The 26,396-nt window shown below is 45.0% G+C and overlaps 1 protein-coding gene across 19 annotated transcripts in view; it reads right to left on the reverse strand.

The window, feature by feature from the left end:
* Positions 1–21,179, reverse strand: part of GALR1 (galanin receptor 1) — a 73,651-nt gene extending 52,472 nt beyond the window's left edge. For 2 of the 19 annotated variants that reach the window (XR_005353284.1, XR_005353276.1), the window contains exons 1-3: positions 20,785–20,933; positions 10,404–10,673; positions 6,317–6,531 (exon numbers count right to left, since the gene is read on the reverse strand). The gene's annotated coding sequence lies outside the window, so the exon portion shown is untranslated. Of the gene's footprint in view, positions 1–6,316; positions 6,532–10,403; positions 10,674–20,784; positions 21,011–21,137 lie in introns of those variants that run through there. The other 17 variants (XR_005353283.1, XR_005353279.1, XR_005353285.1 and 14 more) reach the window with 14 other exon arrangements.
* Between the last annotated feature and the right edge of the window lie 5,217 nt (positions 21,180–26,396).

The raw sequence follows: 26,396 nt of genomic DNA on the forward strand, positions 1-26,396 counted from the left end.
AGAGAAAAACAATTAAAAGACCATGAGGAAAGGTTAAGGGAAATAGATTATAGCCTCAGAAGGAAAAATCTACATATCCTTGGGGTTCCAGAGAGCACCAAGAGAGACAGAAGGACAGAAAGCATATTTGAACAAATCATAGCTGAGAACTTCCCTAATATGGGGAGGGAAACAAGCATTCAGATCCAGAAGATAGAGAGGTTCCTCCTCCCAAAATCAATAAAAACCATTCAACACCTTGAAATTTAATAGTGAAACTTGCAAAATCCAAAGATAAAGAGAAAATTCTTAAAGCAGCAAGAGACAAGAGATCCCTAACTTGGAGGGAAATATTAGATTAAAAGCAGACCTCTCCACAGAGACCTGGAAGGCCAGAAAGGGATGGCAGGATATATTCAGGGTAATAAATGAGAAGAACATGCAGCCAAGAATGCTATATCCAGCAAGGCTCTCATTCAGAATAGAAGGAGCAATAAAGAGCTTCCAGAATAGGCAGAAATGGAAAGAATATGTGACCACCAAACCAGCTCTGCAAGAAATATTAAGGGGGACTCTGTAAAAGAAAGAGGAAGCCCAAGGAAATAATCCAAAAAAACCCAGGGACTTAATAGGTATTATGATGACACTAAATTCATATCTTTCAATAGTAACTCTGAATGTAAAAGAGGTAAATGATCCCATCAAAAGATGCAGTGTTTCAGACTGGATAAAAAAGCAAGACCCATCTATTTGCTGTCTACAAGAGACTCATTTGAGACCTAAGGACACCTCCAGCCTGAAAATGAAAGGTTGGAGAACCATTATCATTCAAATGGTCCTCCAAAGAAAGCAGGGGTAGCAATCCTCATATCAGATAAATTACATTTTATCCCAAAGACTGTAGTAAGAGATGAAGAAGGACACTATATCATACTTAAAGGGTCTATCCAACAAGAAGATCTAACAATCATGAAAATTTATGCCCCTAATGTGGGAGCTGCCAAGCATGTCAATCAATTAATAACCAAAGTAAAGACATACTTAGATAATAATACACTAATACTAGGAGACTTCAACATGGCACTTTCTGCAAATGACAAATATTCTAAGCACAACATCACCAAAGAAACAAGAGCTTTAAATGATATGCTGGACCAGATGGATTTCACAGATATATAGAGAACCTTGCATCTGAACACAACTGAATACACATTTTTCTCAAATGCTCATGGAACTTTCTCCAGAATAGACCACATACTGGATCACAAATCAGGTCTCAATTGATTCCTAAAGATTGGGATTGTCTCCTGCATATTTTCAGACCACACATGAATTAAAAAGATTCATGGAAACTAATGAAAATGAAGATACAACTGTTCAAAATCTTTGGGATACAGCAAAAGCAGTCCTGAGAGGGAAACACATCGCAATACAAGCATCCCTCAAAAAAGTGGAAAAAACTTAAATGCACAAGTTAATCTCCCACCTACAGGAACTGGAGAAAGAACAGCAAATAAAACCTACATCAAGCAGAAGAAAAGAATTAATAAAGATCTGAGCAGAACTCCATGAAATAGAGACCAGAAGAACTGTAGAACAGATCAACAAAACCAGGAGTTGGTTTTGAAAGAATTAATAAGATAGATAAACCATTAGCCAGTCTTATTAAAAACAAAAAAGACTCAAATTAATAAAACCATGAATGAAAGAGGAGAGATCACAACCAATACCAAGGAAATGCAAATGATTTTAAAAACATTTTATTAGCAGTTATACGCCAATAAATTAGGCACTCTAGAAGAAATGGGTGCATTTCTGGAAAACCACAAATTACCAAAACTGGAACAGGAAGAAATAGAAAACCTGGACAAGCCAATAACTAGGGAGGACATTGAAGCAGTCATCAAAAATCTCCCAAGACACAAAAGTCCAGAGCCAGATGGCTTCCCAGGGGAATTCTATCAAACGTTTAAAAAAGAAACAATACCTATTCTACTAAAGCTGTTCTGAAAGATAGAAAAGGACAGAATACTTCCAAACTCGTTCTATGAGGCCAGCATCATGTTAATTCCAAACCAGACAAAGACTCCCCCATAAAGGAGAATTATAGACCAATATACCTGATGAACACAGATGCAAAAATTCTCAAAAAGATACTAGCCAATAGGATCCAACAGTACATTAAGAAGATTATTCACCATGATCAAGTGGGATTTATCCCCGGGATGCAAGATTGGTTCAACACTCGTAAAACAATCAACATAATAGATCACATCAACAAGAGAAAAAAACAAGAACCATATGATCCTCTCAATACATGCAGAGAAAGCATTTGACAAAATGCAGCATCCATTCCTGATCAAAATTCTTCAGAGTGTAGGGATAGAGGGAACATTCCTCAGTGTCTTAAAAGCCATCTACAAAAAGCCCACAGCAAATATCATCCTCAATGCAGAAACACCGAGAGCATTTCTGCTAAGGTCAGGAACAAGACAGAGATGTCCACTCTCACCACTGCTATTCAACATAGTACTAGAATTCCTAGCCTCAGCAATCAGACAACAAAAAGACATTAAAGGCATTCAAATTGGCAAAGAAGAAGTCAAACTCTCCCTTTTCGCAGATGACATGATACTGTACCTAGAAAACCCAAAAGACTTCATCTCAAGATTGCTAGAACTCATACAGCAATTCAGCAACATGGCAAGATACAAAATCAATGCCCAGAAATCAGTGGCATTTCTGTACACTAACAATGAAACTGAAGAAAGAGAAATTAAGGAGTGAATCCTATTAACAATTGCACCCAAAAGCATAAGAGACCTAGGAATAAATCTAACCAAAGAAGTAAAGGATCTATACCCTAAAAACTACAGAATGCTTCTGAAAGAAATTGAGGAAGACACAAAGAGATGGAGAAATATTCCATGCTCATGGATTGGCAGAATTAATATTGTGAAAATGTCTATGCTACCCAGGGCAATTTACACGTTCAATGCAATCCTTATCAAAATACCATGGACTTTCTTCAGAGAGTTGGAATACATTATCTTAAGATTTGTGTGAAATCAGAAAAGACCCTGAATAGCCAGGGGAATATTGAAAAAGAAATCCAGAGCCAGGGACATCACAATGCCAGATTTCAGGTTGTACTACAAAGCTGTGATCATCAAGACAGTGTGGTACTGTCACAAAAAGAAACACATAGATCAATGGAACAGAATAAAGAGCCCAGAAATGAGCCCTCAACTTTATGGTCAACTAATATTCGACAAAACAGGAAAGACTATCCACTGGAAAAAAGGACAGTCTCTTCAATAAATGTTGCTGGGAAAATTGGACAGTCACTGGACCATTCTCTTACACCATACACAAAGATAAACTCAAAATGGATGAAAGAGCTACATGTGAGACAAGAATCCATCCAAATTTTAGAGAAAAACACAGGCAACACCCTTTTTGAACTTGGCCACAGCAACTTCTTGCAAGATACATCTATGAAGGCAAGGGAAACAAAAGCAAAAATGAACTACTGTGATTTAATCAAGATAAAAAACTTCTGCACAGCGAAAGAAGCAGTCAACAAAGCTAAAAGACAACCTACAGAATGGGAGAAGACATTTTCAAATGACATATCAGATCCCTATCAAACAGTATCCAAGATCTATAAAGAAGATCTAGTATCCAAGATCTATAAAGAACTTATTAAACTCAACTGCAAAGAAACAAACAATCCATCATGAAATGGGCCAAAGATATGAACAGAAATTTCACCAAAGAAGACATAGACATGGCCAACAAGCACATGAGAAAATGCTCCATATCACTTGCCATAAGGGAAATGCAAATCAAAACCACAATGAGATACCACCTCACACCAGTGACAATGGTGAAAATTAACAAGACAGGAAACAATAAATAATGGACAGGATGTGGAGAAAGGGGAACCCTCTTGCACTGTTGGAGGGAATGTGAACTGGTGCAGCCACTCTGGAAAACTGTGTGGAGGTTCCTCAAAGAGTTAAAAATGGAGCTACCCTAGGACCCAGCAATTGTACTACTGGGGATTTACCCCAAAGATACAGATGCAGTGAAACTCTGGGACACCTGCACCCCAATGTTTATAGCAGCAATGTCCACAAGAGCCAAAATGTTGAAGGAGCCTCAGTGCCCATCAAAAAATGAATGGATAAAGAAGATGCGGTCTATATATACAATGGAATATTACTCAGCCATTAGAAAGGATGAATACCCACCATTTGTTTCAAGTGGATGGAACGAGGGAGTATGATACTAAGTGAAGTAAGTCAATCAGAGAAGGACAAACATTATATGGTTTCATTCATTCGGGGAATATAAAAAATAGTGAAAGAGATTAAAGGGGAAAGGAGAGAAAATGAGTGGGAAATATCAGTGAGGGTGACAAACCATGAGAGACTCCTAACTCTGGGAAATGAACAAGGGGTAGTGGAAAGCGAGGTGGGTGGGGAGGTGGGGTGACTGGGTGACGGGCACTCAGGGGGGCGCTTGATGGGATGAGCACTGGGTGTTATAGTATATGTTGGCAAATCGAACTCCAGTAAAAAAATACACAAAAAAATAAATTTGATCAATGGGCACAGACCAAGAATACTGAGGAGAAAATGAAATAATCTGGGTCCATAGACCACTAAGGCATAAATGGGGTCTGTCAAGATGCCAAGGAACCCCCCTCTTTTTTTAACTCTTTCAAAATAAAGGGAATAACAAAACTTCCTAAAATATTTCTACTGAACAAAGGTAAGCAATAATGGCATCTGAACAATAAAACAGTCACTGAAATAATCTGAGTGCCATTAATGGAGTATGCCATTAACAGAATATGGCAAGAAAATAAATAAATAACTAAACAATGTTGGAAAGGACAACAAAATAGATTTTGCCCACATGGGATGATCCTAAACATCAAGAGGAAAAAACTAATAGTTTTTAAACCCAGGGTTCAGTAAATTAAGTAGTTCAATATAGGATCAACATAGAAAAGTATTAATTTTCCTCTAAACTAATGAAAGAAGGTAGATTTCTTTGCATACACAAACCATACAGACATGCTGTATAAATGGACCTGAGACAACAATGAAAATCCAATATTTTACCTACTCCATAGTAATCTTCCTCAAGTTAATCCAGAACTCAATACACCTTCCCTGAAAATTTCATGGCACTCGCTGAAGGGTGGTAGGGAACTTGACAAAATGGTTCTGTACTTCACATGGAAGAGGAAGTCGTAAAAACTTCACATTTTCTGAAATGAATCAATCATCGTGGAAACACCAAAATTCAAGAGTGGTTTGCTCCCTTTCAGCAATCATTCCCACAGAAACAAAGACACGTCAGGGGACTCAGATAACAGGTGCTCATGCTGTATTTGGCCAGAGTAAGAAAATTGGAGATTATCTGACTGCCTATCTAAATTGTGTTAATAAATTAATAAATAAGTTGATAAATTAACTCTGATACACTGCTCCTTACGCTTCACCCACTCATCGAAATAAACACTGTCTGTGGGGCATCGTGAGAATACTAAGATGTGGAGTCTCGGTCTCCGCTAATAGGGAAGAACAGCGAGAGACACTTGGAGATGAAAGAACTTACAATGTGTACAGCCCTGATCACATTTCTCGAAAACATTTCCTGTGTGAGCTACATTTGTATGTAATAGTCAAGAGTAGAAGAATCCACCCAACTTCTGAGGAGCAAAAAGATAATGACATCTTCTGCTTTGTACTTGATGTATTTTACGTTATTCCATCTTATTAACCGAGTGAACGTTTTGTAGGGGTTTTTTTGATGATAAAAAGGGAATTCGCAATTATCTGGTGATTTTTTAAAATGTTTCTTTCCATAAATAGAATCATTTGCTGCTCATTGAAGTGTCTGTAGCTTAGTAACTTTTATCTCTGGCAACTTTTCTCTTTTCTATCTGGCAAACAGTGTTTATTACTTGGTGACTTGTCTCTCTGACAAACAAGTCTAACTTCCATGGAGAGGATGCCTGCCTGCACCTGCAGCCGGCTGTGGGAAAGCCAGCAGAGGGTAAAGCTGATTTTCCAGCAATGCCCTTGTTCTACCCTGGAGCACTGAGTGGAGACCGGCGGTGCCGCCAAGCATGGTTCTAGAACGCCCTCTTGAGTTCTTTCTGAAGAAATCTCTGGAGACCCACAAGGCACTCTGGCTGGTGCTCAGGAGGATGTCCCTAAAATCCTAAAGCCGCCATTAAGAACTGAAAAAATCTAATCTGCTGTAAAATACTTAAGTAAGTAATCAGGAAAGGTCGTTCACGTAATCTTAACATTACCTGAGTGAGAAGCTTGTTTGTGGAAGAAATGATGCTTCTTTGACCGGCTAACGACAGAAATCAGGCCACAAAATACAGGTTCACCTGCCGAGACCTAATAGTCCACTTGTGCTGCCAGGACCGTGAAGACAGTGCCTACAGATTTGTTTTACTTTCTCTTTCATGTCCTCCTTGGTGTTTAACTGTTAAAATTCATCTTGTTTTATTCTTGGGAGCTGAAAAAAAATTTAGGAAACTGAAAAAAGATGAAATAAATACAAACTGAACAATAACTGGTCATTTTACTAACATATTTCTTATCAAATATTACAAACTCTGAAAATTGGTGATTTATTTATGCCATCAAGTCACTTAAAAGATATCAAGTTGTGAGGTTGCTACGAGAAGTAATGTCAGACCACCTGGAAGTGGCTGTTTCTAACATCACCATCCATGACCTGGTGACCTCATCTTGCTTCTACATAGAAGCGTCCTGCTGTGTGGACAGGAGTCACTGTTCCGCCCAGAGACCTAGGATGGTTTGGCCTGTACATGGCAGGTAACAGCTTGATAAGTTTCCCATGTATTTATCCTCTGAGAATTCAGTGACCCCCTAGCCTCTACCACTGATGCTCATACCTCGAAATGCTCTGGACGCCCCCCTTTCACTGCGGCCCTTTCTCTGGGGGGGGGCGGTGACTGTGGCCTCTGTCACCCTGAGATCTCACTTCTCCCCTCCATGCCTGGGCACCCCGGGCAGCATCTCCCTCAGGCTGCAGAGGTCAGCGGGCACGGACTCCTCCAGGAGGCTGCCCTGTGCCAGTGCACTTCCTCACGTGTCCAGGGAGTGGGGTTGGGGGGCAGTAGGACAGACTGTTCATGATAGATCCACCCCTGCAGCCCTGCAGCCCAACTCTTCGGGCTGCCTTCTCAGCAGCAGTTCTCAAACTGTGTGTCCCTGGGCCGATGGTGTCACCATTATCCAGGAACTTGGTTGAGATGCAGATTCTCAGGCCTCACCCCAGACCTACTGTGTCAGGAACTCTGGAGAAACGTGCGGTTTCCTGACACCTTCTGGTGATCCTAGAGACCACCGGTGTGCAACACTCTGGAATTCTGTGCTCACTGGCTCTGTCTTTGCTGAGGAGGATCCCTAGCCAAGCCAGCTGCTAGCACATTCCCAGCTCCCCAGCCAACAAAATAACCCACACCCACCAGTGACCCATGTCAAAAGTCAGGCTCAAGATGTTGTCGTTCTGTGGTTTGGGGCTGATTCCCCCCTGGTACCCAGTTGTAAGCATGTCTTGGGTTCCTGTCACTACAGATTGAGAGACACTAAGTTGCTATCTTCTTGAGCTGGAGTGCCGCTCCTCCAAGAAAATCCTGCTTGTGTTTGCATGTCTGGAGGAAGTAAACATCATGGGGGGGGGGGGTATGTCCTGGAGTCACAGTCAGTTACAGGAGGGGACGCTGCCGCAGGTGCAGCCACCAGAAAGCTTTCAGGCAGGTGGCTGCTCCAGACGGGAGAGAGTGGCTGCCTCCCAGCACAGAGGAGGCTCAAAGAGCTCAGCATCACCAATCTGGTGTCACTTCCTTTTTTTTTTTAATAAGATTTTATTTATTTATTCATGAGAGACACAGAGAGAGGCAGAGACACAGAGAGAGAAGCAGGCTTCCTGCAGGGAGCCCAGTGTGGACTCGATCCAAGGACCCCAGGATCATGCCCTGGGCCATAGGCAGATGCTCAACCGCTGAGCCACCCAGGAAGGCATCTGGTGTCACCCCCTGGTGGCTCAGAGACAACCCCAAGCCCAGTCGTTCCTTGCCTTAGCACAGGAAACGAGCCAAGGCAGGATGTTCATGCTGTAGTCGCACAATTGCAACCAGGTGCGCAGGCCTCCCCCAGCTCTCGTTCCTCTGTCACCTCAGGATGGGGAGGAATTGCCCATGCTGTGGAATCCCCAGCGAGGTTTTCTGACTGCCCATTACCTCCAGGGCAACCAGAAAGGTCAGCCACCTCTAAGGTCTGCACAGGGTGCTGCTGTCATTGTAGCAACCGTTGGTGGGGCCCTCCGATCCCCAGCCCGTCTCTCTGTGCTGGTGGTCATGTCAGGACACTGTGAGTGATAAGCTATAGTCAGGCCCCCCATGGCATGAAGCAGCTTGTATCATTCCCTGTGCTCAGGCCCCTGGCTGCCATCCCGGCCCTTCTCACTGAGGTACTTGTGCTCACCTGGCTTCCACTGAGCAGGGACCGTGACGCCGGGCTCAATCCCAGGACCCCAGGATCATGACCTGAGCCTTCAGCTCAGCCACTCAGGCACCACTTTATTTTTAATAAATCATGGCCTTTCTGCAATTTTTCTCCTTATTAAAAACCTAAGGCCGAACTCTGTGTCATTCAGATCTAACAAAAACAGGATCTGTGTTAAGTGGCTCACAGTCTCCTGTTCCATCATCAAAGACCTTTGGTTGAAAAGTCCTCTGAAAACAATCATTGGCAGGTGGAAGGTTGAGGTTTACCAGAAGATGTGAAATTGTAAAACATAGAGAAGTGCTTCTCAGACCTGAGGACCCCCAGAGGGCCTGTAGACACATAGCTGGCTGGTCCCGCCTCCCCACCGCAGGAGTCCTGATTCAACAGTGGGGAGCAGGGGCCCCAAGTGTGCGTTTTTAGCTTGCTCTCAGGCCGAACACACTGGGGCTGCTGTCCAGAGATCACACTGATCCTTGGGCTTTTTATCTCATTTCTCTTCCGGAGTGTTCATCTCTTGTCTCTGCTTCCTACTCTTCTGTGTCTGGACGTGGCTTACACAATCAGACTGGTCTGTTAAACCCAACTACCACAGAATATTCATAAGAAGGAGCACTGACCCATTAATGGCTAATTCTGTTATAAGTTTCTAAGTATGACTCCCTGACTCTAAGATTTTCCCAAGTGTCAGGTGTAGAGGCCCAAATTCCCAATGTTGTGCTGGGAGAGGTCAAAACATAAGACTTAATTGCTGTGGAGTTGTTAGTACCTCCTGCTTGGTGTTTCCAGCATCAAACACACAAGCCCAGCACAAGTTCCTCTAGTACCACAGTGTCATTTGCTAGACGTAGATAGACACAGCCATATCTCTGCCCAGCCAGCACCAACCCCCTATTAGAGAACCAGAACTTCCACTAACATTGCCACTTCCGGACACACTAACACTCAATGCAAATTCTGTTTTGCCTCCTTTGAGGTGAGCAAATCATAACCAGAAAATAGTTCCTCCTCTGACAAATTAAGATGTTTCTTTCTCCAGGTTTTGCCTTCAATTAATTTTTGTCTAAAATTAATAAATTGTGGTGTTGGCCTGGTTGCTAAATAATTGCATGGTGATGCTAAATTCCCAGGCCAGAAGTAGCTCTCAACCGCTGACCGTCCCAGGAAGACCAATCATCCAGCTTTCCCTCTGAGTCCCCTAGAACCTTCCCATTTGGCTTAATCAAGGACACAGATGGAAATTTCATCTGATATTCTGTTATAGATAGTCCATGGTAAATTTTCCCAAATGATACACATGGTTTGACTGAGGGGAAATGTGATGTGAAAATCATTTTCAAAGAAATTCAGTTTCCTTACTCCCAAATATGCCTCTAACCTTCTTCTCTTGCTTCCAATCTTATCCCTTCTCCTGTCTAATTGCTCTCCTGAGGTCAGAGTGATTTTCCTAAAAGAAAAATTGTATAATTAAAATATACCATGCTCTTTTGCATTTAACCCTCTTGCCCTAAGGATGAAGCTCAAATCTCCTACCGAAAGTCACTAATCCAGACAATCTCCATCTTGTCTTCAGACTGTATCCTTTTTTTTTTTTTTTTTAATTTTTTTTTTTTTTTTTTTTAATTTATGATAGTCACAGAGAGAGAGAGAGAGAGGCAGAGACACAGGCAGAGGGAGAAGCAGGCTCCATGCACCGGGAGCCCGACGTGGGATTCGATCCCGGGTCTCCAGGATCACGCCCTGGGCCAAAGGCAGGCGCCAAACCGCTGCGCCACCCAGGGATCCCTTCAGACTGTATCCTTAGCATCCCCCAGACACACCCCCTGTACGATTATTCCAACTGTCTTAACTTACCCAGACTTTCTGAGGCTCAGGGCGTGTATGGACTGTTGCCTTGCTCATCGGCAGTGGGCCTTCAGATCTCAATGCATGAGACAGGACTCTCCATGTGCGCTCTCAGCCTGCTGTGGGCTAAGTGCCCACATCCAATTGTCCTGAGCCACTGTCGGGGAGGAAGAAGTTTCTCTCCACCCTCTTAGGGTTCCTGGCTGGTCTGGAAAGTCAGCTGACATAGACAGTTTAACGGGAGAAAAGTAGACACACTGGTTCCATGTGACATGGGAGCTGTCATAAGGAGATGAAAACCAGAAGAGACGGTGAGCCGAGTGCTATGATGCTGAGTGTGAGGAAGAGCGGGGGGTGTGGCAGGACAGACAGGTGGGGAGCAGGAGGTGAGTGCTCCAGGCTGGGAGAGACAGCATGGCCTGCCTGTGAGGATCCTTCTCAGGTCCCTGTAGCTTTGGAGATAAGGAAGTTTCTGCCTTCTGGGTCCAGTGAGGTGCCTCTCAGGAGGGTTCTATGACCTACTTCAGGGAAAGGGGTGACCTTCCTACTTCTGTCAGGCCTTAAACTCCTTCAGCTTAAAATACTCAATGCACCACGGCACCATATTTGGAGTAGTGTGTCTTGAACCCCAAGACTATCTCTACCTCTTCTCTCAAAGCAACTGTCACACTGGATTTCCCAGGTATTTGTTGGAACACTCCTCTGTATTTGGAAGAGATGATTTCTAACTTACTTACCAATGTATTTCCAGGGCTGAACAGAATGTCTGATACTTGTTAAGTGTATGCTGGCTGGCTGGCTGGCTGGCTGGCTGGCTGGATGGATGGATGAATGAAATCCCAGTAAAGGAAGAATTTCTGAATGCTAAGGATAGCACACAGACCCCCTGCTGGGCCTATTATAAATGACTATGGAAAGGCCACTTCTGAACCACTATATTGAATTCTAATGACTAACTTTCTAAAAGCTGGGTGCTTGTTTGGAAAAATCTAATTTTCCCTTTTCCAGTCTTATTTTCTTGAGTAAATTCCTCAGAATCAGAGAAGGGAAGAGATAAAACTTTCATTCTCTGAGCTGAATTTTGCGCATTTTCTAAAATGTCTGAAGTCTCGATCCCTAATGAGAAGGAAGTGAGTATATCTACTTTGCGCAATCCCTAATGAGAAGGAAGTGAGTGTATCTACTTATTCACTTGGTTTTACTGGAGAAGTTGCCAGCAGTTTCTGAGCAAGTCACCCGGAAACCTATCTCTGTTCCATGGGCAGTCTTCCTAAATTCCCCCCCTCTCCTGGCTCACACAAAACTGACCACCTCTGTAAGACACACAGAAGGAAAGACCACAGTCCCTCGCTTGGGGGAACAGGACTTGTGCCCTAGATAGTCCCTCGAGAGCCAGACTGCCCTCATGCTGGGGCATGGGCTTTGTGGCTGGGATGTTGTGCTCCAGGGACACTTCTAAGGAGTCCTCTGACTCTACAAATGTAAATAGAGTCAAGTCAATAACCACTGGCTCAAGGAAAGGAAATAACAGGTTTCCTGGGGCCCTCCCAACACCACTTATTATGCAAAGCCAGTAGCTGGGAAACGGTAGGAGGGCTGTATAGAAGAGAGGTAATCAAGAAATGTATCCCCCCCCCCTTTTTAATATCAGGTTGTTGGGAACAATTACATATAGCAAAATTCATCCTTGTGAAGTCCACAGATTTGTGAGCTTTGAGAAAGCAATGCAGTTGTGAAAATGCCCCCCCACAATTAAGATACAGACCATTCCCACCACCCCAAAATATTCCCTCCCATCCCAGTATGGCTAATCATTCCCACCACTTGTGGCTTTTCACAAGCCCTATCTGATTCCATTCAAACAGTCTTGTGTTTCCAGAGTATCATATAGATGGACTTCTACAATATATAACCTTGAGTCTAGCCTCCTTTACTTGTCACCACTATTCTGAGATCCATCCATGTTGATGCATGTTCAAAAGTTCACACATTTTCATTGCTGGGTGGCATCTCATTGGGTAAATGACTTACAGGTTCTTTACACAAAGGTTGGTGGACCGTTTGTTGGGATACTCCAGTTTGGTTGTATTGTGAATAAAGCTACTGTAGACAACATAGAAATCTTTGTGTGAACACATGTTCTCATTTATCTTCGTACCTAGGGGTTGTACTGTAGGTTGGGTGGTAAGCATACAGTTGTTTAGAAGTTACCCCACACATGCGCCACAGTGACTGTCCCATTCTGCACCCCCACCAGCCGTAGATGAGGGTTCCAGTTGCTCTACATCCTCACCAGCATTTTGTATTATCAGTTTATGTTTTTTAAATGTTTAAGTCATTCTCACTGATCAGTGTCTTGGGCAATATTGTTCCTTTTGATGTCTTTATTTCATTTCAAAAACACCACTACAGAATTCCTACAATTTCAAGTCCTAAGAAAAAAAAAAAAAATTAGCTTTCTGTAAACCCTTTAAAAACATTATGTTTGGACAGAAGTTAAGATGACACTAATATTTGTAGAATTTACTTCTTTCCCTTTCTAAGAGCAAATAGCTAGCTAGCTTTAAGCCAGTGAACTGAAAATAATAAGTAGAAAAACAGTATCAAGGGCATAGCTAACTCACAAGCTGTATAAAGAGCTGACTCTACCTAACTGAACTTAGAAATCTTAATGAGATTCTCTTGCAAATACATATGAGATGATCTCAATTTTTAATATCTCAAGATAAATTAATTTAACTCTCAAAATTGTCATAACTTGTGCTTTAATAGGGGAAAATGGAAATTAAGTCTGTAAGGTTATAAGGTTGTGGAAGAAAAAGATGAAATGAATAGTGGATGAGGCCAAGCAGGGGGGACCCTGGGGCAGGGAGGATGGAGAAGCATCGAACAGCCATTCCCCTCTCCCAGGCATTAGAGAACAGTGTAAATGTCTGCATTCTGGAATCAGATGAACCAGATCTATCTGTGTATTTTTTCAACACACACTGAACCTCACCAAGTTTTGGTTTCCTCATCTGTAAACTGGTGGTGAGAGTAGCACAGAGATCATAGTTATAAGAAGTCAATAAGCAAACCTGTCAAATGTTCAGCAAATAGGGACCAGGTGGGGTGGATGGTGACAGTAATGACCTACTGTAAGGTGTGGGCAACAGTGGAGACTCATCGGTGAACAGGTAAACCCTAGAGGAGAATCTGGTAGTATTAACCTGTCTAGTCCTCCACCAATTCATTTATGGGAAAAGAAAGTAAATTACGTACTAGAAAAGAACATATTTCAGCCCATAAGAGAAGCCCAATGTAAAAAATCAAATGTAAACTTGGAATTGGACAGATCACTGTGCACACAGCCTGCCTCCACTATGAGAAAAGTGAACAAGGACTGAAAAATATCATATTCCATTATGAAAAGACCTCACTTTGAGGATGAGTAAAGAAAAAAGTGTTCATCTGTTCATTCAGAGACTAATTTACATAATGGCATATGGATCCACACCAACTCTCTAGAAAACTCAACAAGATCCATTTTGTTAACCTAGTTGGATAAGCAATTTTACTTAGAATTTTTTTATTGGAGTTCAATTTGCCAACAAATAGCATAACACCCAGTGCTCATCCTGCCAAGTGCCTCCCTCAGTGCCCATCACCCAGTCACCCCAACCCCCTGCCTATCTCCCTTTCCACTACCCCTTGTTCATTTCCCAGAGTTAGGTGTCATTCATGTTTTGTCACCCTCACTGATATTTTTCACTCATTTTCTCTCCTTTCCCCTTTACTCCCTTTCACTATTTTTATATTCCCCAAATCAATGAGACCATATAATGTTTGTCCTTCTCTGATTGACTTATTGCACTCAGCATAATACACTCCAGTTCCATCCACTTAGAATTTTATCTTACAGATACATGGGCATGTCTACACAGTTAGAAAGGTGTATGTAGGGACGTCTGGGTGGCTCAGTGGTTGAGTGTCTGCCTTTGGCTAAGGATGTGATCCTGGTGTCCTGAGATCGAGTCCCACATCAGGCTCCCTGCAGGGAGCCTGCTTCTTCCTCTGCCTGTGTCTCTGCCTCTCTCCGTGTATCTCTCATGAATAAATAAATAAAATCTTTATTAAAAAAAAAGAAAGGCGTATGTATGTATAATCACTCTGGCCGTAAGACTATAAGCAATGTATTATCTATGAGAAATGGATCAAGTTAAAATTGAATACATTCAGTACAGTTCAAGTCATACTCAACAGCAACAGAAAAAAATGAAGAAGCTTTTTATGTTGTGATAGATTAACATCTTCAATATATTGTTAAGTGAAAATGACACAGGTTCATTGAATTCCAACAGGGGAGCCAATATAATTCAATAGGGAAAGAAGGGTCCTTTCAACAAGCAGTGCTGTATCAACTACAAAAGGATAAAGCTGGACCCTTACTTCACATCATATCCAAAAGTTAACTCAAAATGGCACAAAGACCTAACAATAGGAACTAAAACTATACAGCTCTTAGAAGAAAACACGGGCATAAATCTGGATGATTTTCTAGCAGCCAATGGTTTCTTCAGTTTAACACCAAAAGCACAAACAACCAAAGAAAAAACAGATAAATTAGACTTCTTCATAATTAAAAAACATTGGTGCTTTAAAAAACAACATCAGGGGATCCCTGGGTGGCTCAGAGGTTTGGTGCCTGCCTTCGGCCCGGGGCGTGGTCCTGGGGTCCCGGGATCAAGTCCCGCGTCGGGCTCCCTGCGTGGAACCTGTTTCTCCCTCTGCCTGTGCCTCTGCCTCTCTGTCTCTTGTGAATAAATAAATAAAATCTTAAAAAAAAAAAAAAGACAACACCAAGGAAGCTTAAATACAATCATTAGACAACACTTCTCCCAGGAGAATGGAGGGGAAATGCTTGCAAATTGTGTATCTGATGAAGGCTTGTGTCCAGATTATATAAAGAACTCTTAACAGTGAAAAGACAGTTCAATTAAAAGGTAGCAAAAGATCTAAATAGATACTTCCCCCAAAGAAAATACAGAAATAGCCAATTAGCTCCAAAAGTTAAACAGTGAGCGTTCACATAACCAGCAATTCTACTTCTAGGTATACACCCAAAGAACTGAAAACTCCACAAAAAAACTTGTACATGAACATGCATGCCAGCCTTATTCAAAATACCCCCCAAAAAATAAACAAGTGTCTACTGACTAATGGATAAATAAAATGGAATATTATTTGGCCATAAAAGAACTAAGTACTGATTCGTCCCACAACATGGATAGACCTCGAGAGCATTATTCTGATTCCGTTTATATAAAGTGTTTACAGTATGCAAATCCATTGAGGTAGAAAGCAGATAAATGGCTGCAAGGGTCAGGGCGAGGGGTGCAGTATTTCTTTCCAGCGTGCTGAAAATGTTCTGGAACTACACGGTAGTGATGGTTGCACAGTTGTATGAATAAACTACTGAACTATAATCTTTAAGTGGCTAAATTTTATGACATGTCCATTATACTTTCAATAAAGCTGTTATTTTTCAATGATTGCATAGGAAATAGTAGTTTAAAGATATTTTGAATATGTTAAAACCATAATAATGAAGAAATATAATCAGATTTTATGACACAGAGAATGTAAATGAGCCAAAAATCCATCCTTCGTTATCGAGGAGTTTACAGATACTGTCTTTTGCCAAGAGTAAACACATAGATGTATAAATAGGTTCTCTAGAGGGACAGAGCATCTTCCCATAGAACTGAAGACAGGAACAGTTCTAAGCTACAGCCTCTGGATCATAGCAGGTTCACGGGGAGGCTCTTTGTCTTCAGCTTTGTTATACTATCTCATCTGTTAATGAGTGAATACTGTAGTTATTTTAACCAAATATTTTTAATTATGATAGATTAGAGTTACAATAATGGCTTGGTTCCAAGAAATAGGTTAAGAAACCAAGTTGCAGAAGAGAACACATAATATGACTCCTGGGCTGCTGTTGTTGTTTTTTAAAGGAGACACCGGAAATTCTTGCACAGATACCCTTGTACGTGAGTGGAAGGTGTCCATATGTGTGCAAAATGACCGGCAGGAATCAGCTGGTCCTGGCACCCACAGGCCAGTGAATCTTGCAGAGACAGGAGACTTCCACTTCCCTATTTGTGCTTCCAGACTTTTCTCCACAATGACTGTGCTCACTCTGTGATATCTTAATGTTTATATAGGCCATGGAAACCACTCTTTTTTTTAAGTGTTTTTAAAATTTAGTCTGGTTTTCTATTGCCTTACTAAGACTAATCTTATTAGTCTTAGTAGTTTGAAAATAGCCGAAGGACAGATAATTCAATCTTTGGAAGGTCAGTTATACGTGACAAGAGAAAGGAAGGCAGCGGAGTTATTCTTTTAAGACAGAGGAAAAAAAAAACAAAAACAGAACAACCTTCTTGCTTTGACCTAAATTAAACTTGTGGAGACTTTGGCAACTTTTCTCATGGTCTCCTCTCCCCTGCAGAAAAATGCACAAAGAACTTGAAAAAAAAAACAAACACTGAAGAACAGGGAACATATCATCCAAGTAGAGCAAAACACTTAGCCAGAGGATTAATGAGCTGAGTCCAACCAAAGAGCCAGAAGCAGAGGAAAATACAGTCCCCAAGGGGGGAAAAAAAGCACACAGACAAGACAGAAAAGCTATAAAAAGAAATAGAAAGAAGAGTCAACTTTGTGCAGATTCCTACACAGATTGTAAAGGCTGAAAGAAAGACTTTTTTTCCTATTTGATTTCTGATATATGGAAGATGTAACATACCCAGCTAAGGTTCGATTGTTTAAAGCATGAATTTCTCAGAAAAAAAAATGAAAGGACTTGGAAATGTATAATGTATATAACTAGTTTCTAGTGTCTGGCTCAATGGAATAGTTCAGATTGATTAACTGTCTTTCTGTCACCACTTGATGGCAACAAAGTTAATCCCCAAGGGCGGCATGGGGACCTGGGGCCCTGATGCCAGCAGCGTGGATATGGATGGCCCTGCTTTGTGGACCGAGACCCATTTCGGCAGAAATTCACAAGAACAGGGAAGTTATTTCAGACCCTCCAAAGTGACGCATAGATAGGTCTTTGCTTTCTGAAAGATGGAGCAATATCTTTTGGCATTCTCAGGAAGGAAGGAAGAAAATATTGCTGGCGTTCAGAAAAAATTTTAATTTGTCTAGCTACAGTAATTGGATTTTTATTCACAAGCACTATGTAGAGAATCACAATAGAATGCACTTAAATTAGATTAAAATGATATCTTTGAAATGTGATTTGCAAAATTACTTTGTAATACACAATATTCCCCTGGCCTAATGTTAAGTGGATTTTGGATGATATGTCTCAGAGCAATTTTCCATTTGAAGTTTTTAATTCCTATCCTCCCCTTCCAGTCTGCATTTGGGCATGTCGCACGGGACATTTCTCCCCTCTCCTTAGTTTTTGCATGGGGTTTTCAATGAAGCGCAGAATCTAGAAGGAGTAGCTCTGGCAAAGCAAGCAGTGATCGCCTGCTAGACCAGCGCTCTGGATGGTCTACCTCTATCGAAGGGTCCTCGACCCCAGGGATTCATCTTTGTAAAAAACTTGCATTAGGGCTCCCAGAGAAGCACCTGGGAGGGTGTTACACATGTTGATAGAGACATTTACTGTAAGGTGAGGCCCACACCACCTATCATGAGGGTGAGATCTGGTGTCTGTCACCTGCAGGCTGGACCCCCAAGAAAGCCAAGGGCCATGTGATGTCCTGAGAGTGGGAGGCCAGGGGCAGGAGAGGGTCTACATCCCAGCTCAGCAGTTAGGCACAGTGAATCCAGCCTTCCTCTGCCTTTTTATCTGTTCCGTTGGCCAGAGAGGATATGACCTGTGCACATGGGGGGCAGGAGGACCATGGGCTTTACCCTGAGCCTGATCTCACATGTCAACCCCTTCCAGAAACACTCTCACACACATACCCAGGAATAACATGTAGCCAGATGTCTAGGCCCATGGGGCCACACCAGGATGACGTATAAATTTCATCATCACGACGAGTTTCCACTCCTTAGACCGTGCAATAAAGTACAAGTACGGAAAGTGCACAACCTTGTTCAAAATTACACAAATGAGTACCTCTGTGTATTGAATATTGAAGCTGATTTTTAAGTGTGATTTTTTTTTAAGATTTCATTTGAAAAAAAAAGAAAAGAAAAAAAGATTTCATTTGAGAGAGAGAGAGAGAAAGAGAGAAAGCAGGTGGGTAGGAGGAGGGGCAGAGGGAGAAGCAGACTCCCCGCTGAGCAGAGAGCCCCACACAGGACTTGATCCCAGGACCTGGGATCACGACTTGAGCCGAAGGCAGACGCTTTACCGACAGAGCCACCATTTCGCGTGATTTCTGATGTATTCCACGGTAAGTCCCAGGCTACCCCAAACAGAGACCAACTTGCAATTATCCCACAGGCAGGGCCGGATGGACAGCCTGAGCTCAGAGCATCATCCTGTGCTGCCCACACTGCCATCAGGAGTGATGGGGCTGCAGTCCGCAGCGTTAGAATGAGATGCCATGGAGAGGCTGCTGAATGGTCGGTAATTACCCACAGTTTATTTTCCTATTTAGCAATCTCAAAACACAGAGCATAAATAATTAGTAAATAATTAGTGCAACAGGCTCCTGAATACCCATACATCGTCTACTCCATGTAGGCATGTTAGGATGAATTCTCCAGTTATGCATGCACTTGGTAACTTCCGAGTGCTGAACTTGTAGGAAAACCATCTATTGGTTTCCTCTCCCAAATACTGGGTGAGCATCTACTCTGGGCAGGCCCGGCGGCCTTGACACTGCGGACACCGCATGGACCGTCAGAGAAGACCATCCACGGAGGTTAGATGTTCTGGTTCACGGGAGGCTCCTTGGGCGCTAGACCTTGGTCACTCAACATAACGCTGTGCAGGGGTAGATGCCTCACATCCTCCATGACCCGATGCAGCGGCAACCAGACCCGCAAAGGCAGCGAGTGCTTGGAATGTGCCCAGAGTGAGGGAGAACTGAATCTCTAATTTTGTTTTAATTTTTCTTGATTTAAAATAACCAACTGTGGCTGGTAGCTTCCCTACCGGACCAGGTGGAGGGGCCTGCCACACAGCAGCTCCCTGCGTGTTACTGGAACAAAGCAGGAGGTTCCCTGCCCTCCTGGGCCTGCCCTTGTAACACAGGGACACCTGGGGCTCAGTCAAATGATGATAAAGTAAGTCTCTGATTTCAGATTATAACCTGGCCTTTGAAAGGTGCACAGTGAAAAGAAGGAATAGGACCAAAGGCCTGGAGTCCCAGGGCGCGGTCTCTGAGGAGTGACCTTGGATCAATCAGAGCAGAGGGGGCCATACAGTGGCAGAGAAAGAAGGAAAAAGGGAGGGAGCCGGGAAATGGGGGCGAGCAGGTGGGGGGCACTGTTGGGGTGCACGGGGAGGGCGAGCAGGTGGGCGGCAGCAATGTGGAGGTGCACGGGGAGGGCGAGCAGGTCAGGGTGGGGGCAGTGCTGTAGGGGTTGCATGGAGAGGGCGGGCAGTCGGGGGGCAGCACTGTTGGGGTGTCCTCTGTACCATAATAGCGCCTACGCCCCCATGGAGCGTGCTGGGCCCAGAAGGTCCTCCGAGGGACGCGTTCTCTAAAACTCATCCGTCTCCAGATGTGGAATCTCAGCTGGAAGGGGAGGAGCAGAGGCGGGAGGACCAGGTGGGAGGAGCCCAGACCTGCAGGCTGCTCGGTTGCGGCGCGGAGGGCACAGCCGGAGAAGGCCGCGCATTCGCAGGGATGGGGGGGCCTGCCCAGCACCTGCCGAGGGGACCAGCTGCCCCGTGTCCCTCCGCGTCCCCGCGAGGCCTGGCACACGGGCTGGGGTCACCCTGGTGCGTCGCGGTGTCCACGCGCATCTCCATGCCCACGTCAGACCGCAGCTGTGAGGACGCTGCTTCCGTCAGGGGTTCCTTCGCCCGTGTTCACCGAGTGACAACCAGATGCCCCGCACCGCCTCCCGCAGCCGACTGAGCCCGGAGCAGGGCGGGCGGCCCCCCAGTGTGCATGTGTGCGCCTGTGGGTGACGCAGGCACGGTGCCCACCTCCCCCCACCCCCCGCGTGAGCAGGGCCGGGCTGGTGGGGCACCTGGGGTGGGGGACGATGGCTCAGGCCGGCTCCGCAGCCACACCTGCCTGTGCCGCCCCCGCCTCGGCGACCTCCTCCCCCACCTGCTCCTGAGCGGTCAGTCCAGGGTTGTGCGAACCGTGGGGGCCCAGCAAGGCAGGACCCGTGTCTCTCGGGCAGGCTGGAAGCTCCGACTGCTACTGGCCTCCGCCCGCCCCATCCTGAGCACCCTCTTGGCTCCCCTGCTCACCATGTCCATTTGGTTCAGATGGAGAAGGACTGTCACCCCGTCCAAGGCAGGAGGTTCACAGAGAAGGTCCCTGCAGGAGGAGGGGGACAGGAACAGGGAGGTGGAGGGAGCCGGCTTTTGAGAAGTGGGAAGGAGGACACCTGTGCCTCTGAGCAATGCTTGGCACCTGGGGGCCCAGCATGTGAACCACCAGGTGCTGAGCGGCCGGGTCCACGCCAGCAGCCTGGGGCCAGTCTCGCCCAGCAGGCACAGGTGAAACACCCCCGGCCCCTGGACCCTTTCTTCCTTGTGCAGTAAGCTCTGAGTCGGTGATTCTGTGGTGGGAATAGATGGCATTCAGAAACAACACTTACAGGTTTGAGAGTGCCAACAAACGACTTCCATTTGGGGAAGGCACCTCCTGGACAAGCAAAGGAAAATTCAGTTTAACAGGTTAGAAACAGATTTGCGTTGCGCAATCAGAAGAAATTCTCTTGGGAGCACACACACAGGGACTTGGCCGGGCTGCCAGGTGCACCTGACACGGGCTGTCTTCCACCTCCACTCTCGCTCCTCTCTGCTGTTGTCAGCCACAGGGGAGCAGGCCCCTCCAGTCTTACTTTGGGAGAATAAACACATTTCTGTCTTTTCTTTTCAGAAATTTGCCCAAACTAATAAAAAGGAAATAAACTCAAACTCCACCTTTAGCAGAACCAGAGACACATCTATTCTTACAAATCCCAAAACATGAAAACAGAAGACAGGCGTGGAAGTGGGAAGAGACTCGGGTGGGTCGGGAGGACTGCACAGCCACAGGCAGGTGCCCCAGAAAGCCTCAGAGTTTGGGGTGTGATTGGTCGCTGGCCGGGACTCAGGTCCCCCCCAATGCCCCACACACTCACCAGCTATCCCTCTCACACTTCCCAAAGGGCAAAGAGTAGGTCCCAGTAGGGTCAGGCAGAGAAGAAATGCAGTGAGCAGTAGAGTAACACGGTAGGGATGCCGTAAGGGATCTCTGTGTGCCATGTTGGGGTCTTAGGAAACACCTAGTTGGGAAGAGTTAATGATTATTTCTTAGCCACCCTTCATGCACGGACAGCCCCTTGCCCGACAAAGAATTATCCGGCCCAAAATATCAAAAAATGCCCCTGTTGAGATGCTCTGGTTTAAGCCTATAAACTTTCCAGCCAATTCCCTGATACATGGGCTACACAGCAAGAAATAGAAAAGGAACAAAAGGCAAAGGGAAGCATGACTAGCCAGTTCCCATGGACACTACGTATTTTTGTCTGTTTCTGAATCCTATTAAAGGCAAAGGCTAACGTGGCATGACTAATCGCCGTGAACTCCTTGCTTTTATGCATGAGTAATATCCAAAATCCGGAACAACTTAATAAGCTGAACACAAGGTTTTCCCTGCCAATATAGACTTCGAGCTTAAAAATACCCAATTCAGTGCCACCTGGGGAGAAAGAGTACGGATGCCGAGTCTGGGCGGTTGAGACCTGCAGAAAGCAGAGACTACCAGCCTAGGTGCGGACCATGAGAGATGCAGGGAGGCGCTCTTGAGGCCCAGGGCTCCCAGAACCGTGCGAGGTCAGATCCCAGACGCCTTGTCCTTTTCCAATGGACTCAGCACAATACCCTCCAGGTCCATTATATGGTCTCATTCATTTGGGGAATATAAAAATTAGTAAAAGGGAATAAAGGGAAAGGAGAGAAATGAGTGAAAATATCAGTGAGGGTGACAAAACATGAGAGACACCTAATTCTGGGAAATGAACAAGGGGTAGTGGAAGGGGAAGTGGGCGGGGGGTTGGGGTGACTGGGTGATGGGCACTGAGGGAGGCACTTGGCGGGATGAGCACTGGGTGTTATGCTATATGTTGGCAAATTGAACTCCAAAAAAAAAAAAAAAAAAGATCCCAGACGAAGCCAAAAATCCATGGAGGGGCCGAGTGCCTATGGCTGAGTGAAGGAAGCCAACCTGACGTGGCCACACACTGTGTGATTCCAGCTCCGTCCCAGGAAAGGCCGAGCTGTGGACCCAGTGAGAGACCAATGGTTGTCAGAGCCTGGGTTAGGGGACAGATAACTAAGCAGAGCAGAGAGGAATTTTAGGGCAATCTTTAAGGAAACTGCTTTTCCTGATGCCACAGTGGTAGATGCGTTTGTCCAAACCCACAGAACGCACAGCACCAGGCGTGCCCTCATCTACATCGTGGATTTGGGATGATGTGGACGCAACTGTGTCAGTTCATGGACCATCACAAATGCGCCACTCCAGAAGGATGCTGACTATGGCTCAGGAGGCTGTGCGTCTTGGGGGCACAGAGGGGATGTGGAAAATCTCCGTACCATCCCCTCAATTTTGTGGGGAACTGAAAACTGCTCTAGAACATTGTCTTAATTAAAAAAAAAAAAAAAGTCTGTTAAAAATAGCCCGAGAGCATCCTCCATGACAAAGGTGCACTCTCCAGGTAAAAAGAGCTTCCCAGAACCTCATGACACCTGTGGAAAGACACCCTGGCCCCACTGAAGTGTGGGGTGCTGAGGGTCACAGCCCGGGAACAGGCCCGCTACACAGCACAGAATGCTGCCTGCCCTGCACACGCCCATAGCAGTGAGGCCGCACTGTGACACCAGCACATTCCGGGTCATGGGCTACAAGGGGGACCCCCCCGACAGGAGGCAGTGTGGGAGAGGCTGGAGGTCAAACAGCAGAGAAAACCAGGCCCTGTGGGGCTGATGGCTCTGGCATCTGCAGCCACAGCGCACGCGAAGCACCTGCTCCTCGCTGGGGGCGTGAAAGACTTCACGCTAAAGGCTTATTGCCCTCCCCCTGCCCCCGGCCCCATGGCCTAGCACATCATGTTCAGCTTTCAAAAACCTGAACAAAAAATCAAGTGTGTTAAAAGGAAGAAGCACAGTCTGAAGAGACAAGGCGAACATCAGAGCCAAACTCAGACATGGCAGAGATATTGGAATCTTCAACCAGGAATTTTACAATTTTTTTTTAAGATTTTTATTTACTTATTTGAGAGAGAGAGAGAGAGAGAGCAGAGTGAGAGAGAGAGCACCAGCAGAAGCAAGGGGCAGAGGGAGACGGAGAAGCAGAAGCAGACTCCCCGCTGAGCAGGGAGCCCCACGTGGGACTCTATCCCAGGACCCTGAGATCATGACCTGAGCCAAGGGCAGACGCTCAGACCACTGAACCCCCAGGTGCCCCAATGGTGGACTTTTATTATTACTCACTAGTTACAAGTGTAACTTGGGGTGGCTGACTCACATGTAAGATTTGAATTCCTCTCTCTTTTTCCCTGCAGACTGCCTTCAGCCACACTAATTACGATATGCCAGCTAGGATCCTGCTCGGTTCACTGGACGAGGGAGGTGTCCCAACATTCCGTAGGGGTCACTCCTCACAATCTGCAAGGAGAGAGACTTCGGAGTATTAGGGCTTTTGCTTTCACGCTGGTGAACAGATAGACGTGACAAATGTGCCCAAGGTCCTAACCGTATACACACACAATAGCACCGGTATGTATAGATGGATTTTTGATAGGAAAATATACCTCCAGACACGTGGCCAGCAGTCTACATGTTGAGACTGTGACCACGGCAGCAGCTGAAGCCTATCCAGATTCCTGAGATATCAGAAGAGATTGCTGTCTGCACACATCTCGCTTCTAGGTGGCATTGTTCTCGTAGATGATACCTGCGCATCATCTGACATTTTACGATGCGCAGACCTAGTTTGGGACCTGTGCGATCCTAACATCTCTGTGTAGACGTGAAAGCCAGGAATTTCTGACCATTGCCATCTGCAGACCATCTCCTGTTTGGTACATTTGGCTCTGAATAGACATCAAGAACCTTAGCAATTATTGCCTTTTGTGCAAGTGATTAATGATAGACAATAACTAGGCTCATAACGAGATTATTTAAAAAAAAAAAGTGTTTAGATTGGATCTCCAGTCTTAATGCCTTACCTCAGGATGACCTGGATATCTCTCGGCTGTCATGAGCCTGATTTTGCTGCAGCCAAGCCACCAACATCCCCAGTTATTGTCATAACATCCTAGTTGGTCCATTGTCTTCCACACTTTGCTCCCTCCGGACAGCTCAGGAGTGACTTTCCATTTGTCCAATCCCTCCTGTGTGGTGTGTAGCAATACCGGCACTGAGAGAGGTGCTGCCAATGACCACGGGCTGCTGCCCGCTGGTGAAGAGCGAGAAGCCAAAGCCCTGTCACAGGCTTCATGCTTTTTCTTTCATGTGCCCTTGCTTTCAAGCCAAAGCAAAGATTTTTTTTTTTAAAGAAAACCACACATAGAATCCTAGAATTAAAATAAAAAGGCTAATAAATTGTAGGCTGCATAGATTTAATATAATTAATTCCCCTTGCTGATCCCTACTAGAGATGCAACCAGCAGAGATTCTAAGTGAACTGAGTACTCTAGCAATCAAGAACACAATTATTTAGCTCTGGTACTTGTGCCAAGTACCCAGGGCCCAAGCATTTGCTACAGCTTCAAAGACCTCAACCATCACAAGAAGAGATGGTTTTGCAAGACTCCCACATGCTGCCCAGAGACAATGGCCTATTGAAAGGCAGCTTTGATGAAAGATAATGGATGATTACATCTGAAATCCTCACAAGGGCTTCCTCAAAGTGGGCTTGAAGCTGGCATCTCAGCTTGTTGACCAAGCACCCCACCGAAAGTCCATGCCCCAGGATCCCGATTATGAGGACGCACAAGCCAAGACGAGAATTAGAGAGGTGCGCTATTTCGATTAGACGACAGGACACCCAGAGACACATGCAATTATCCCTTCCCTCACCCCCACATCCATCAGCTAAACATCCGGAGTCATCGCAGAATTCCCCTCCAGAGCCAAGGAATGGGGAAAAGCCGTCTGTTAACAGGTGGAAGATGGAAAAATTAGAAATAGAGCTAAAAGGCCTGCTTGTGCAGACTCCAGGTGTCGGTGCCCTGGACGGTGTGGGGTGCTTGGTCCCAAGGGGACCAGGTTGGCCAGACATGAATCATGGTAGGGGTGGGGTGGGAGGGGGCAACCAGAGTCCCAGGCACAGCCTCGGAGGTGCCCGCACAGCCTGGTCTGGAGGCACCCACTGTCTGTGTCTGGATGGTGCCACCGAAAGAAGCTTGTGGGCTCAGAATCAGGAGACACCGGTTCGGGGCCAGACGGCAACCACTCAGGTGAACTTGAACACAGTATCTGACTCCCTGAGCCTCAGTTTCTCCAACGTACACACATTTCACACACCTGTCTGATTTACAGGAGCTGCCCTTAACTGTAACTTGTTATTAACCACATCATTTCCATCACTAGTTATTCCCTTTACAGATACTAAATTTATTTAAAAGGTGGTATTTATTGCGACTTTGCCATCTGCATCATCTCATTGAATTCCCCTCACCTATGAACCAAATACAATCGTGTCCAAGTTCTAGGCCAAGAGACATCAAGTGGCCAATGTCTGAGATGATTGGGATGCATCTGAGATGATTGGGATTTCCACTAAAGGAACATACTGACTCTACAGATAAAGGCCGGGCTGCCTTGACAAGACTTTCCCTTCCAACCATCTGCCTGCCTTGCTTCTG

The sequence above is a fragment of the Canis lupus genome, chromosome 1 (assembly GCF_011100685.1).
Source record: "Canis lupus familiaris isolate Mischka breed German Shepherd chromosome 1, alternate assembly UU_Cfam_GSD_1.0, whole genome shotgun sequence".
Taxonomy (NCBI): Eukaryota; Metazoa; Chordata; class Mammalia; order Carnivora; family Canidae; genus Canis; species Canis lupus.